The sequence below is a fragment of the Parasteatoda tepidariorum genome, chromosome 5 (genome assembly GCF_043381705.1).
Source record: "Parasteatoda tepidariorum isolate YZ-2023 chromosome 5, CAS_Ptep_4.0, whole genome shotgun sequence".
Taxonomy (NCBI): Eukaryota; Metazoa; Arthropoda; class Arachnida; order Araneae; family Theridiidae; genus Parasteatoda; species Parasteatoda tepidariorum.
This window is the reverse complement of record NC_092208.1, coordinates 24,017,294-24,030,303: the sequence shown is the minus strand read 5'-3', so window position 1 is coordinate 24,030,303 and position 13,010 is coordinate 24,017,294. Positions and strand designations below refer to the sequence as shown.

At 30.5% G+C, this 13,010-nt stretch overlaps 1 protein-coding gene across 4 annotated transcripts in view; it reads right to left on the bottom strand.

Annotated features, from left to right (window-relative positions):
* Positions 1–13,010, bottom strand: part of LOC107451303 (uncharacterized) — a 32,180-nt gene that overhangs the window by 12,836 nt on the left and 6,334 nt on the right. Inside the window, exons 1-2 of one of the 4 annotated variants that reach the window (XR_006226120.2) lie at positions 12,224–12,603; positions 2,219–4,553 (exon numbers count right to left, since the gene is read on the bottom strand). The exons of 2 other annotated variants lie outside the window; for them this stretch is intronic. The gene's annotated coding sequence lies outside the window, so the exon portion shown is untranslated. Of the gene's footprint in view, positions 1–2,218; positions 4,554–12,223; positions 12,604–13,010 lie in introns of those variants that run through there. One more of the 4 variants, XM_016067357.3, reaches the window with a different exon arrangement.

Sequence of the window (13,010 nt, the reverse complement as noted above, 5' to 3'; positions counted from 1 at the left end):
TTCCATATAAGGAAGCAGAAATGATTTTCCTTAATGCGTAAGGTTACAAGGAATGTACGAATGTGCCTTTTTACTCCAAATCTATGTTGGTATAAAACGTAAGAGCGCATAGTTTTGCGTGTCCTTTTCATCATAATGTGATCCTGATAAGCTGTGCCGGAATTGTCCGGAGTCTTGTCCATTCCCCTCCCGTAAGGAGCTTGGACGTCAATTGTTAGCAATACCAGCCTACATTTAATAAACCTGTTTAGAACGTCTGATGGCTTATGACTGCAATTATTTCAAGCTAAATACAACACTAATAACAGGGTTGGAGCCCTGTTATTACATATATATATATATATCATATCAACCATTTTCAGCATTTAAGTAACATTTGGATATAGAAACTTACTTATTTTAACTACAGGCTTTAATTAAAAAGTAGCTAATTCAAACTTTCATGCTTTAATAACAATGGCTTTAGCAATAAAAAAAATTTGAAAATAATAATTAATTTTAAATCATATGTTTTATTCAAATCAACTTATTTTAATAATTTTTATCAACTAAATAAAAAATGAAAATGGTTAACATTTGGGCATAAAAACAAAGTGACTGTGATCGGGGGCTGGTTGGCTAAAAAATGATGACTTCAGAGATGCCCGAAAGAAAAAAACTAATTTTTATCCGCCAATTTTTACCACTAAAAAGGGAAATGACACAAAATTGTTCAACATGAAAAACACTCTAATTTTCAGTGTAGTGCTTCATTTTTTATAAACCTGAGCTATTAGCTGTCACTCTCTCTCTTTCTTTTTTCGTTGACAACATTTTCTTGTACAAATGGAGAAGGATTCAAATCTTCCGTGATTTTTGAGACTCTCTTCGTAAATTTGTGTAAATTTTTAAAACTATTAATCAATTAGTTGAACTAATTTTTGATTCTTTAAATTCAATGTACCTTTCATACAAAACAATTTTATAATTAATTTAAAAAAGGAAATTATTTGCTATCGCCAACTCGTAAAAGAAAGCTAACCCTTGTTTCACGTCACTTGTTAAGCAGTTAATTATTATCAATAATTTAAAAAAAAAACGAAAAAAATATATAAATTAATTTTTGTTTAAACTCAAACAGCTAAAGTATCATTTTTGGAATTTGTGTATTTGCTTTGAAAGTTTAGTATAGTGCATGAACTTATACACCCTCACGTTGAAAATCTTTCTTGTAGTGCAACAAATATTTGATGTTCAGGTTGACGAATGCTTGGCTTGGTTTTTAACGTAGTACTAGAATTACACTAGTGAACTATTAGTAGTGGTCTAGGATTCTTCTTTAATGATGATCTTAAGACAATATTGGCGCATGCACAAACTTCGCGTAATTTAGATCAGAAGCCAGATGGTGGTAGTAATCACCCGGTCTCCGCACCATGTTCCTCTACCGCCTAACCGTATGTTAACTTTTCCAGCACAGAATCGCATCATATTAGAGTAGACTTCGATAATTCAGGATATAATCAGCGAAAGTGCAATCCAATCAGACGCACTTTAACACCGGAAATCGAACCCTGATGATCCGGCCCGTGGTAGGAGAAGACTAAATCTACTAAAATCTACTAAATCTCATCAGCTTCACGACTGAAAAAGTCAATAAAGTATACATCATTAAGATTAAGTAGATGTCAGTAACATTCTTAAGATTTATATTACTTTAGAAGTTTTTCGGCCCATTACTTTGATTTTTAAATAATTGAAATTCTTTTAAATGTTTATATTTTTTGGAGAAATAAATAAAAAAATACAATACATTTCATTTATTATAAATTTTCTTTATTTATTATATATTACAATAAATTATAATAAATTTTATTTCTAATGATGGCAATTAAAAATACAATTTTTTTAAAAAAATTTTTTATAAAAATTGTACATATCAATAAGTTATTGAAGGAAAATGATAAGTCATTATTAATTTTTCATTATCATTATCAAAATTCATAATATTATTTATAATAACATTATTTTTGTAAATACTTTTAGTTATGTTATTTTAATAACAAGTTGAGTAATAGTACTTTATTTACGTCGCACTAGGGTTGCACAAGGGGATGGGCAGTTGGCGACGGTAGTACGTTTAAAAATATCAAATGAATCAGTAAGTTGAAAATCAGTTGGAATCAGTAAGTTGAAAAATATCAAATGAAGGCGTTATTTGAATGGTAGGGTTGTTAAGAAAATATATAGTTCTCCTCACTTAGGTTTTCATAAAGTCAATTTTACCTCAGTTTAAAACTGGCAATTATACAGCTTTTTTGAACTAGAATTTTCATTCATAAGATTTTGTACCTCAAAATAAACGAGTATCGGCCCACTATTCAAATTCCGCCTTCAAAAATAATGGGTATAACGTTTACAAAATAGTAATAATAAGACATTTTATATATTACTTATAATAAGCCAATTCGTTGAACACTGGCATGTTATTCATTGCGGTCTCACACATACTTGACAAAAGTTTGGACTTAAAAACAATTGAGAAATATTAAACACGCTAATTATTTTCAAAAGTAGTAAAGTTTTAATTTTGAAAAATATAACGTGCTGTTAAATCAAAACTTCAAAACTGTATATATTATGCGTTTTAGATTTGATATTGCATAAATGTCTTTAAAAATTATGTACTACGTCTAGATACCAGTGCAATAATTCTACTGAAAATGATATGCAATTCTATTTTAAATAATGTAGGCATGATATTTAAGAATTATTATGCTTATATACAGTAAGCTTCTAAAAATTAAACTGCAACACTATGATTTGGAGAACATGCACTTTACAAACAAATTTCAGTACTACGTTTACCATAACTTTACAAACAAATTTCAATACTGTGTACGGCAGAACATGAATTTGACCAAAAACTTCAATATTAAGTGTCAGAGAACAGAAACTTGACAAAAGAGATTCAATCAGCAACTTGGGTGTATCAGTACTTTTCTATATTGTTTACTTGCTTCTCTGCTGCCTCTTTTGAGTCTGATTGAGGATAAGGTTCGTGTATTTTGTGAAGAGTTTAAAAGTAGAGGTATTCACAGAAGTACGCTCATCAGAATCACTTCTATACTTACAATCAATACTTAATCAATACTGCTATGCTTACTTACATGAAAACTATATTTGACTTACCAAATTTTTGTAACCGTAACTTTGTTTAAATGATGATAGTAATGCATTATTTAGAACATTTATTCATTATTATCCATTGATATATGAGTAACTCTTATCACTGATTAATCATCAATGATAAGAATCCTGATTTAATGAAGATCAACAATCCCATGTTGGTTGATCGCTGAGATACAGTTACATTAATTTTAATTCATCTAGTTAGCTTAGAATACACAATTTTTTTTTAAATTGAAAAATAAGGAAAATATAGATTAGTCTGTATTTCAATATTATCCACCTATATATTTAACTACAGCCTGAGTTCCAACCTCTTTCTAGGAAAACAGGTTTGTTAAAAGTAGTTAGAAGAAACTGGAAGGAATGTTTCTCTATCAAACCATAAAAAAATACTGTTTCTAGATAGAATCGGTCTAAAGTCAGTGTTTTGTACAGTAGAACAGTTTCTAAATTCACAATAGTTAAACATTCTATTAATATGCATTATCAGCAGTTATGGATTTATCTCTTACGGTCAAAGATTTAGTTGTGAATCGATAAGAATTATTTATGAGTTGATGGGAATTTTCAGGAATTGTTAAAGTTGTATCTTATTGATCTCAAAAATTCATTCTCATTCTCTGAGAAATTCTCAGAAATTCAGATATATTGATCTCGGGAATTCATTTACTTACATTTTAATAACAGTTCATATTAAACTTAAAGTTCAAAGTAGTGTTCTCAATCAAATATTTACAGTTTTTCAAATTTATTCCTTATGAATTATTGACAATCCTTATGAATTATTGATGAATTATTGATTGCTTATGAATTATTGATGAGAATTACCAATGGACTGATCTCTAAGCTCAATCTGAATTTCAGTAGCTTCTAAATTTCACCAATGATCAATTTTTTTAGTGTTCATGATATCCTCGGCTGAGGATATACTTCAGAATAAGCAGGTGGTGGTGAGGACCCTAAAACGGGTTGACTATGAACAGATCCATAACGGGTTGAGTATTCTGGTGTGTTGATGGAGTGGCTCCAATGGGATGGTGGCACAATTCTCACTTGGCTGTTGTGTGCGGCTATCGCAGTAATATCAATGACAACAGGAAGTCCAGTTTGTACATCTATGGTAGTGATGTACCGCCTATTTGCGGTAGAACTGGTGCGTCTAGGTAGAAGAGGTGGTGATATTTGTTCTTTGGACTTATACAATTGCCTGTAGCAGCAACTGAAGAGTACTAGTAAAAAAATAAAAAATAAGACTACGCAAAATCCAATAGCTGTCGAAGAAAGCATTATTTTTTGTAGAAAAATGCCTGAGAGTGATGATGGGGTTACATGCAGACTTCTTAATGCTCAAGACAATTGAGTTATTCAATTGTGCTATTAATCTAAGAGAAACAAATACAAATTTATAAGTTATTATGCATTTAACATATATGCTAAAAAGTTCATACAAGAGATAAAAGTTCATGAAATGAAACAAAACACGTCACGCAGTGATGGAAGGAATATTCCTGTGACGTGGAAAAGATCAAGATATTTGAGTGAATTGGTATTCGTTTCTTGCAAGCCAGTTTCGAGTTAGAAATACTAAAGTATTTAGTTGCTAATATTCGCCTTTGAAGCTTTTAATATTATTTTGAACCTACATCACATAAATGGGGAACGTGTGGGCTCTGTGAGTTTATTATGCGGCCTCTAGTTCTTTTATTAGTTAATATTAAAGTTAAATAACGTACTGCCATCTATTGAGCATAATATAAATCAGAATGCTGCAGTTTTGCAGTTACGACAGTTTTTCATAGCCTGAAATTGCTGCTATTCTTTCTCACTTTTCACTTTGCCAACGCCCAACAATAGATATTCTTTTGTTTTGTTTTCATTTTTGGATATGGCTCACCCTTAACTTGAAATACACTAATCCTGTTGTATAGAAACCGTCACCCTCCAGTCACCGTAACGGTCTCTGTTCTGAGAGATAGATAATACCTACTTTTCCTCTGCTTCGAACCCCTCAGCATTCCCTTGTATGTTGCGAAATAATTTCATCGACCCTCGTAATTTTATTGATCACTGAAAAAATCTAGTTCTGTTTTATTGAGAGTACAAATTAGTTCGGTCCGTTTTTTAGAGATGGCTCTGCTGTTATGAATGTTTCATGGTGACAGCTGGTTTCGGTGGTTTCAGAGAGGTTAAACATCTGCCAATAATATTCAGTTTATATCGCTTTGAGTTTCATACAAAAACCCTGTTTTTTACTTTGTTGAATATTTCAAATTTTGTGGTAACTAAGCACCATTTGCGGGAGGTTTTATGTTTCTGCTTTAATTGGAAGAAAAGTCCGACTGAAGAGAATCAAATTATTGTAGAAGTTTATGGTGGAAATGCTCCAACTGATAAATCATGTAGCGAATGGTTTCGACGTTTCAAGATTCGTGAATGAAGAATTGTGATCAGTTTTGTATACTATGAGCTACTACAACCTGGTGATTCCATTATGGGCGATCAGTATAAGCTACAACTGATTCGTCTAAGTCGTGCATTACGAGAAAAACGGCTGGAATACGAGCAAAAACATGACAAAGTTATTCTTCTGCGAAATAACGGTCAGCCTGATGTCGCAAAAGTCGTAAAAAATTATTTGGAAACGCTCAAGTGGGATATTTTACAGCACCCGCTGTATTTGCTGGACATTACTCCTTCTGATTACTGGTTGTTTCGACGGATGCAGCACGATTTGATAAGTCACCAGTTCACTTCTTTCACAGAAATCGAAAATTGGCTCCTAACTAGGATCGCCTCAAAAGACGAGACATTTTTTCGAGATGAAATTCAAAAATTGCCTGAATGGAGGGTAAAAGTAGTAGCCAGTGATGGACAATATTTTGATTAATCTGTCCATTCATTTAGTTCTGAAATAAATGCATTTTTGATCACAAAAAAACGGACCGAACTAATTTGTACACCCAATACTTATTCTGATATTGTACCAATTACACGGGACAATACTATACGAAGTAAGTATACACTTTCTTAAAGATTCTATTTGATGTTTATTTATTTATTTTTTTTACTATCAAGTCAAATTGTAAGAGAAGAAAATAAAACTAAAAAAAAGAACATTTAATGTAGAGCGGTAGTTAGATTATTTATCACTTCTGTGAAAGATAAATGATGTGTTTATTGTGCAATATAGTTTTGACTACTATGAAATAATCGAAAGCAATTAAACGTAATTTGAATCATAAAGAATATAATTATTTCAATTTAATAGATGATGTTTTCTACCCTCACTGCAAGCTCTTTACTGCCTATACTTCCGGGTTACTGTTTCCGGTTTGAAGCTTTTGGCTCACAACGTGACCACTGTGTTTTGAGACTCTCTTGTGTAGTATTTCTTGCATACGTGTATTTGTTAGCTGGTTTATTATTTGTATTTAAAAAAAATCGTTATAATAATTGTAGTTTGAAGACCTGTCATTTCAAGACGTAAGAAACGTCATTTGAAAAAAAGAATCGTTATAAAACACTTCTTACCTTGTCAACAATATACCAGCTTTGAAATTTAAACCTAAATGAAAATTTGTTGAATGAACTTAATCTTGTAGCTCGAACAATATACTAATACTAACGTATGATGGTGCACGACTTGCAACAAGAATAAACAGTAATAAACAAGTAAAAAAGAAGCCAAATCTGAGACTGCCAAAAAAAAAAACTAGATCTTTCTAAATCTAGCAACCATGTCAACTTTTTTTAACAATACATCTATACAAACTAAAACAAATTTTCACTCAAAACTCACCAGAACTACTTAATATCATTAATATCTAATGAAATATAGCAGATTTAAGCTCCGAAATTGTATAATTTATTTCTCTTATTAAAAGCATCATCAACAGGCGTCTTTTAATAATTTTGTAAGAAAAATACCACTGCAGTTGATGCTATTAAAAAAGGGCACATGTACTTGGAAAAAGAGGCAAACCATTTAGTGACATTGAAGCAGCAGGCACGTTAGAACCAGAAGAAGTTAATAAATACAAACAATTGCCTCTTTCAATAAGAACTGTAACAGATCAGCATCGCGAATTTGCTGAAAATGTAACAAAGCAACTTCATGCAATTATACAAAATGTTTATTTTTCAATAAAAGCACTGATCAAACTAACTCGGCGGAAGTTTTATATTTCATTTGCACTGTAACTGAAGATATTCAGAGTTGCGAAAAACTTCTTGCGGTCAGTACACTAACTGGAAAAACTCTTTGAGTTGACTTTTTTTGAAACTTCAGAGAAATATGTCGTCGATTACAATTAAATGTCATACAACTATACAGTTTCAATCTAAATTGACTCTCTCGTGAGCGACGCGACAAACAGTGTAATGGCAACTGCTAAGTAAATACACTAATTTTTGAGAGAGAGGGAGAGAGAAATTTTTTTCCAAATCTTTTCTATTTGAATATTTAGTAGTTAGTTGCTAAGTTTTTTTTTCCTTCCTTTATATTTTATTTCCATTTTTATTATTATTATTTTTTTGCAGAATTGATGTTAGTCGGCACAATTAAAAAAGTTAGGAACCACTGAAGTACACTCTACAATTTAAATGTAATTTCTTATCACCCTTTGATGCGAAAAAAGTATTTTAAAGGTGGTCATTATGCAACATCCTTCATTTGTTCCAAAATAAACTCGTACACAAATTGTTCCATCTCCTTATTCATTAGATTTCAGGGTGATTATCAACAAACCGTAAGTGAATAAAGAACCAGTCAATGACAACAAGTGACTTCTGCTGAAATAGAGAATGTCACAGGCGCTCATGCGGACGCATTCTCGGTTCAAAATCAGCCTGACCACCTCCAAAGACTGTCTGTCGATGGTGGGATTTTTAACAGCTTTCTCGTAAATTATTTCTAAATTATCTTTCACCTTCAGCAACTTTAAGCGCACTTCCGAAGCTGTTAAAATTAACCCATCTAAAAATGCAAAAGAAACCGAAGTGCAGAAAATTATTTGGATAAGAACAGCATCATCTCTATAATCATTTAGCAACAACATCCAGGCAACGTATAAGCAAATGTTCAAGAAGAATATAGAACAAACGAGGAACGATGGTGTAGAAAGTGTGTTGTTCACCATCTTTGAGGTTTCCAGCATTTGAGAATAGAAACCAACCAATCTGAAAATCGAGATCGACTTTCGTCGAAGAATTATAACATTTTGTTCGAATGTTGTTATAAAACGACTGCAACTGAAATATATTATACACAATATAATACTTATCGTACAAGGAAAAACAGTGTGCAAAGCCATGTTTAATGAGTTAGCAAGAAATGCGATAATTGCAGGTAAAAGCTTGTATTTGAATTCGATGTTGAAAGTCCAAAATTTAATTCGTTTTTCGTTCGTATAACCAACAAGTATTTCTGTCAATGTAAACAAAAAATAAAGCAACACGAGTGGTATGAGTAAATAATTTTGACTTAGAAAAATTCTAGATAAACCTTGTGCGTTTAATAAATTTAGTTCTTTCAATACTCTCTGTAAGTTCTGCGCTTGTTTTCGCATTGCGTACCATAACAGTAACGAAGATATGTCCGCTATCAATGAGCAAAGCTTAAATTTAATGCACAGTAGACATTTTATATCATGTGATAGCATTATGACGTGGTAATGTAAGAAAGAAAGGATTAAAACAGAAATAAAACAGTATTGGTGAAATGCGTGGCACCTTAGCCATTGTTTTTTTACAGACAGGGATGCAGGTCTTTTTTTAAATTCTATACCAGTTATTGACAAAACATACCTTATATGTTTGTAAATTTTAAGATCATTTTCCCACATTATTATCGAATCGCAACTTTTTGATTTTAATTTCGTTACCCGATTTTTAGTATCACTCATTTTTTTTATGAGGAATAACACCCTCTCAATCGGGGCGTGCGAGATTCAATTAAATTGTTGTAGCTCAGATATAATAAAGAAGATGTTTCCAAAAAGAAAAGTAGAATATTGTGTGCAAAATATTTATGTGAGTGACAAAGTGTTTATGACAAAAAAAAAGTTATGACAGCCAAGGGTAGTCTTTCCTAAGTCTTTCCTTTTGATGCCTAATCAGTACGAATTCCGCATCCGACTCGCACCGATCACAGTGCTAATGAAAAATATCCTCAGTGGTAGATGGATCATGGGTTAAAGTCCCCTTGCCGTCAGCCTAACAGTGGGAGGTTTTCCTCTCTATGTAACGCAAATGCGGGTTTGTTCCATTAAAAAAGTCCTGAACGAAGGTAACTTTCACCTAATTCTTGATGCAGGAATTCCATTGTCTCCTGGATTGGGTTTAAAATTAGAAGGCTGAACATTAGTAATCGTTCACCCAAAAATTGGGTCGACTGTTCAACGATGATTATATATGGGGAAAAAACTGCGGCACAAATAGCCAATTACAATATCTTTAGTATGAAGTAAATAATTAAATCAGATCATCGAAAATTTAAAAGTTGAATACATTTTTAAAGATTATTAAACAACAGTCTGTAGCTAACTGCAGCTCAAATAACCAATTAGAGTAGCCATAGTATGACGCAAGTAATCAATTTAAATCAAATGTTTGGAAATTCAAAAGTTGAATACATGTTGGAGGAACATTAAACAATAATTGATAGCGAACTGTAGCAGAAATAACTAATAGAGTAGCTATAGTATGACTTAAATAATGAAATCAAAACATTCATAAGCTGAATGCATGTTAGAGAAACATTAAGCAATCATTTCTGGCGAGATGTAACAATTTCATTCCATTAAATGAGTAGCATTGACAATTAGGTCATTATAAATTGTGTATTGATTTTAAATTCGTTCCTATAGTAATCTTAAAACCTTCAATACCTCAATAAATGAATTATTAATAATAAAGTTGAAGGCAATGAGGGGAAAATACTAATTCAAAGGGGTGTTTTTATTTATTTATTATCATTTTTTAGCGGAAATATTTTGATGACGTCTCATTAATGATAGTTCTTTTGTTTGTTTTTTTTAAATATTCGTCGAAAAAAGTCTTTGAACAATTAATATATTTCTCTCATTTTAATTATTGGGTAATTTATATAATTGAAAGAAAAAGCACTACAGTTTTTGAGTGACATTTTTGCAAAAATCTAACATGAATGGGAAGTTTTTTTTTTGTGCACAATATGCAATTAAATTATCTAAAATTAAATCATACTATACAAACTGTTTCTGTCCTTAATAACACAACAGAAATTTTCATTGGTGATGTATTGTAATTATCATCTGTCTTCTATCAAATTCACTGTCAATATTGTTTCAACAGAATAAAATAGCTTTTACTTTTATCGAAAATATGTTAAACAAATATTTTACTTAAAAAGTGAATAGTTCTATTAGAGAAGCTCTATTGATAATCAATATTTAATTCATTTCATAAATGCTGGAAAAGAGTTGGGAGACAGTGCATTAATAAAATGTTGTTCTTTCAGAAAATTGTTCTAAAAGCATAATTTTTTTTAATTTTTTTTTATATATTTTTAAAATTGTATTTTAGAATATAGTGTTTAGTCATATTCTTTTTCAAAAATATGATGAATGATGATAATCATTACAATTAAAATTCTGATTTTTCTTTTTCAAATTTTTTAAGGCTCTTTAACACATTATTTAATTACTTATTCAAAAACACAAAAATAAAGACGGATTTTTTATTTCTATTTTATATGGAGAGATGTCTAAGCTGACGTCAGTTCACTTAATCGTCCAATGAAGAATCATTATTGATCTATCAGTTATTAGTAGCAACCAATAGGAATTCGTTTCCATTGGAATGGAAATAAGAATTGTCCCATAGGAATAGTGCAAAGAACTGGTTGCCATTAAATTACATTATCTGAAATCTAATCTGATGTAAATTGAAATTTTAAAAAAAAAGGTTATCAAAACAAAATGAATTATTATCGAGCAAGATGGGATTAAATTCTCAAAAATCAGTTTTTCTGCAAGAGAAAACTGAAAGTCGTTTCTAACTAAGAAAGAATAACCTTTTTGAAGCGATTTCCGACCGCAAGAGTTTTTAGGCTGCCCACTCACTGACTTGAAATAACATGTACTGAAAACATTAAACGCATATATCTCAAAATTTATAACGCATATATTTTAAAATTTCAATATGAGTAAACTTTCATGAGTATACTGTCAATACTTAGGGTTGAAAGATCACCCATAATATGTATTCTTAAAATGCTTATTAGAAATGAAAACAAAAAAGTATTGAAGGGTTGCAAATTAATATTTAACCGAAGAAAAAACAAAAACGCTATCCAAATCTCACAAATCGCAGTACAAGAAGGTGGATGTAATAAACAACAAGTCAGGTTAGATTGCTGGAGAGATTTGGAGAGAGGAGTTTTTGGTACTCGAGAACTTTTCGACCGATTCTGCTCACATTTTGAATTCCGTCATTTTTGTAAACATTTATGCATCTTACTATCAAAAATTTTTAGACCATCCGTAAAAAAATAATAGATAAGCATAAGGAAATACGGTAATATCAAAAGTAAGCAAACGTGCAGCATTCGGAATTAGCCAAACTAAGACTTTAAAAAACAGTTTTTTTAAAAAAAATTTATGTAATTATATAAATAAAAATCAAATTTTATACAGTCATGATGATTAAATATTATTTTTAGCACTTTAATATTAGTTTATCATGACAGAAAGCGGTGATAATAAGTACTAGACAAAAGGGCTATAGCGTATTTAATTTTATTAATATTGCCTCAATTAGTATTTTAAAAAAGCGTTTATCATCTAAACATTAACTAATAACTATGCAAACTCATATCAAAGCTGACTGTATTACCTTAATTGAAATTAAAAATTGAATTAAAACTTAATATGAAATTGAAATTAATTTTAACATTTTATGTAATGATAACTAATTTATACCCATAATAATATTCTTACAGTAAAATATACTTATGCATTAACTTGTTTATTAAAAATATCAAAACATCAGTAAACGTTAGACAAAAACTTACCTCAATTCGTTAGAAATAATTGAAAAAAAAGCTCGATTTTTTTACATCAATATAATCTATTAAAATATTCGATTCGGATCCTCTTTACCTATTAATTTAAATAACATAAAGTTTTTCATTTATTTATTTAGTTAGTTATTTGTTTACTTTTTTTAATTGATATAATGACTACAAGTGCCCTAAAACTTAATATTTCCGCTCTTAATTTTTAAATTATTTTCAGTTTCTAAGTGAATTTAAGAAAAGCACATACACACGAGTGGAACAGAAAGCAATAGATAAGTTGATGGTAAATGAGCGATCTTCAACGCAACGAATGATAATGTTTGTGATAAGACAGCTGATGATAATCAAATGTAAATAAAGAAAAAAGAGCAATAATCTCCTTGTTTACAGGCATCACGCTCCTATTAGTTATTTATATAAAAAATTTTAAATTTTCATTATTGTCTCAATTGATCTTATTTTAATTGGCAGTTGACTAGATTTTATCATTATTTCCTTTCAAAATTTTATTTCGGATAGATTTTCTTAATATTTTGAAATAAAATCAACAAATTGTATATTTGTGTTTTCATTGATAAGCTGATGAAAACATATCATAAAAACTATCAGCATAAATGATAGGTTTTTATTATTATCTTATGATGTAACATAACTGCGATAGGTCTCCGAAGAGCTTGGCTTGTTCTCTAAGTAAATTTATAAAACCCCAAGACACACACTCACCCACCCACGCACGCATATATATATATATATATATAGTGGAGCATCGTTTATACGACGC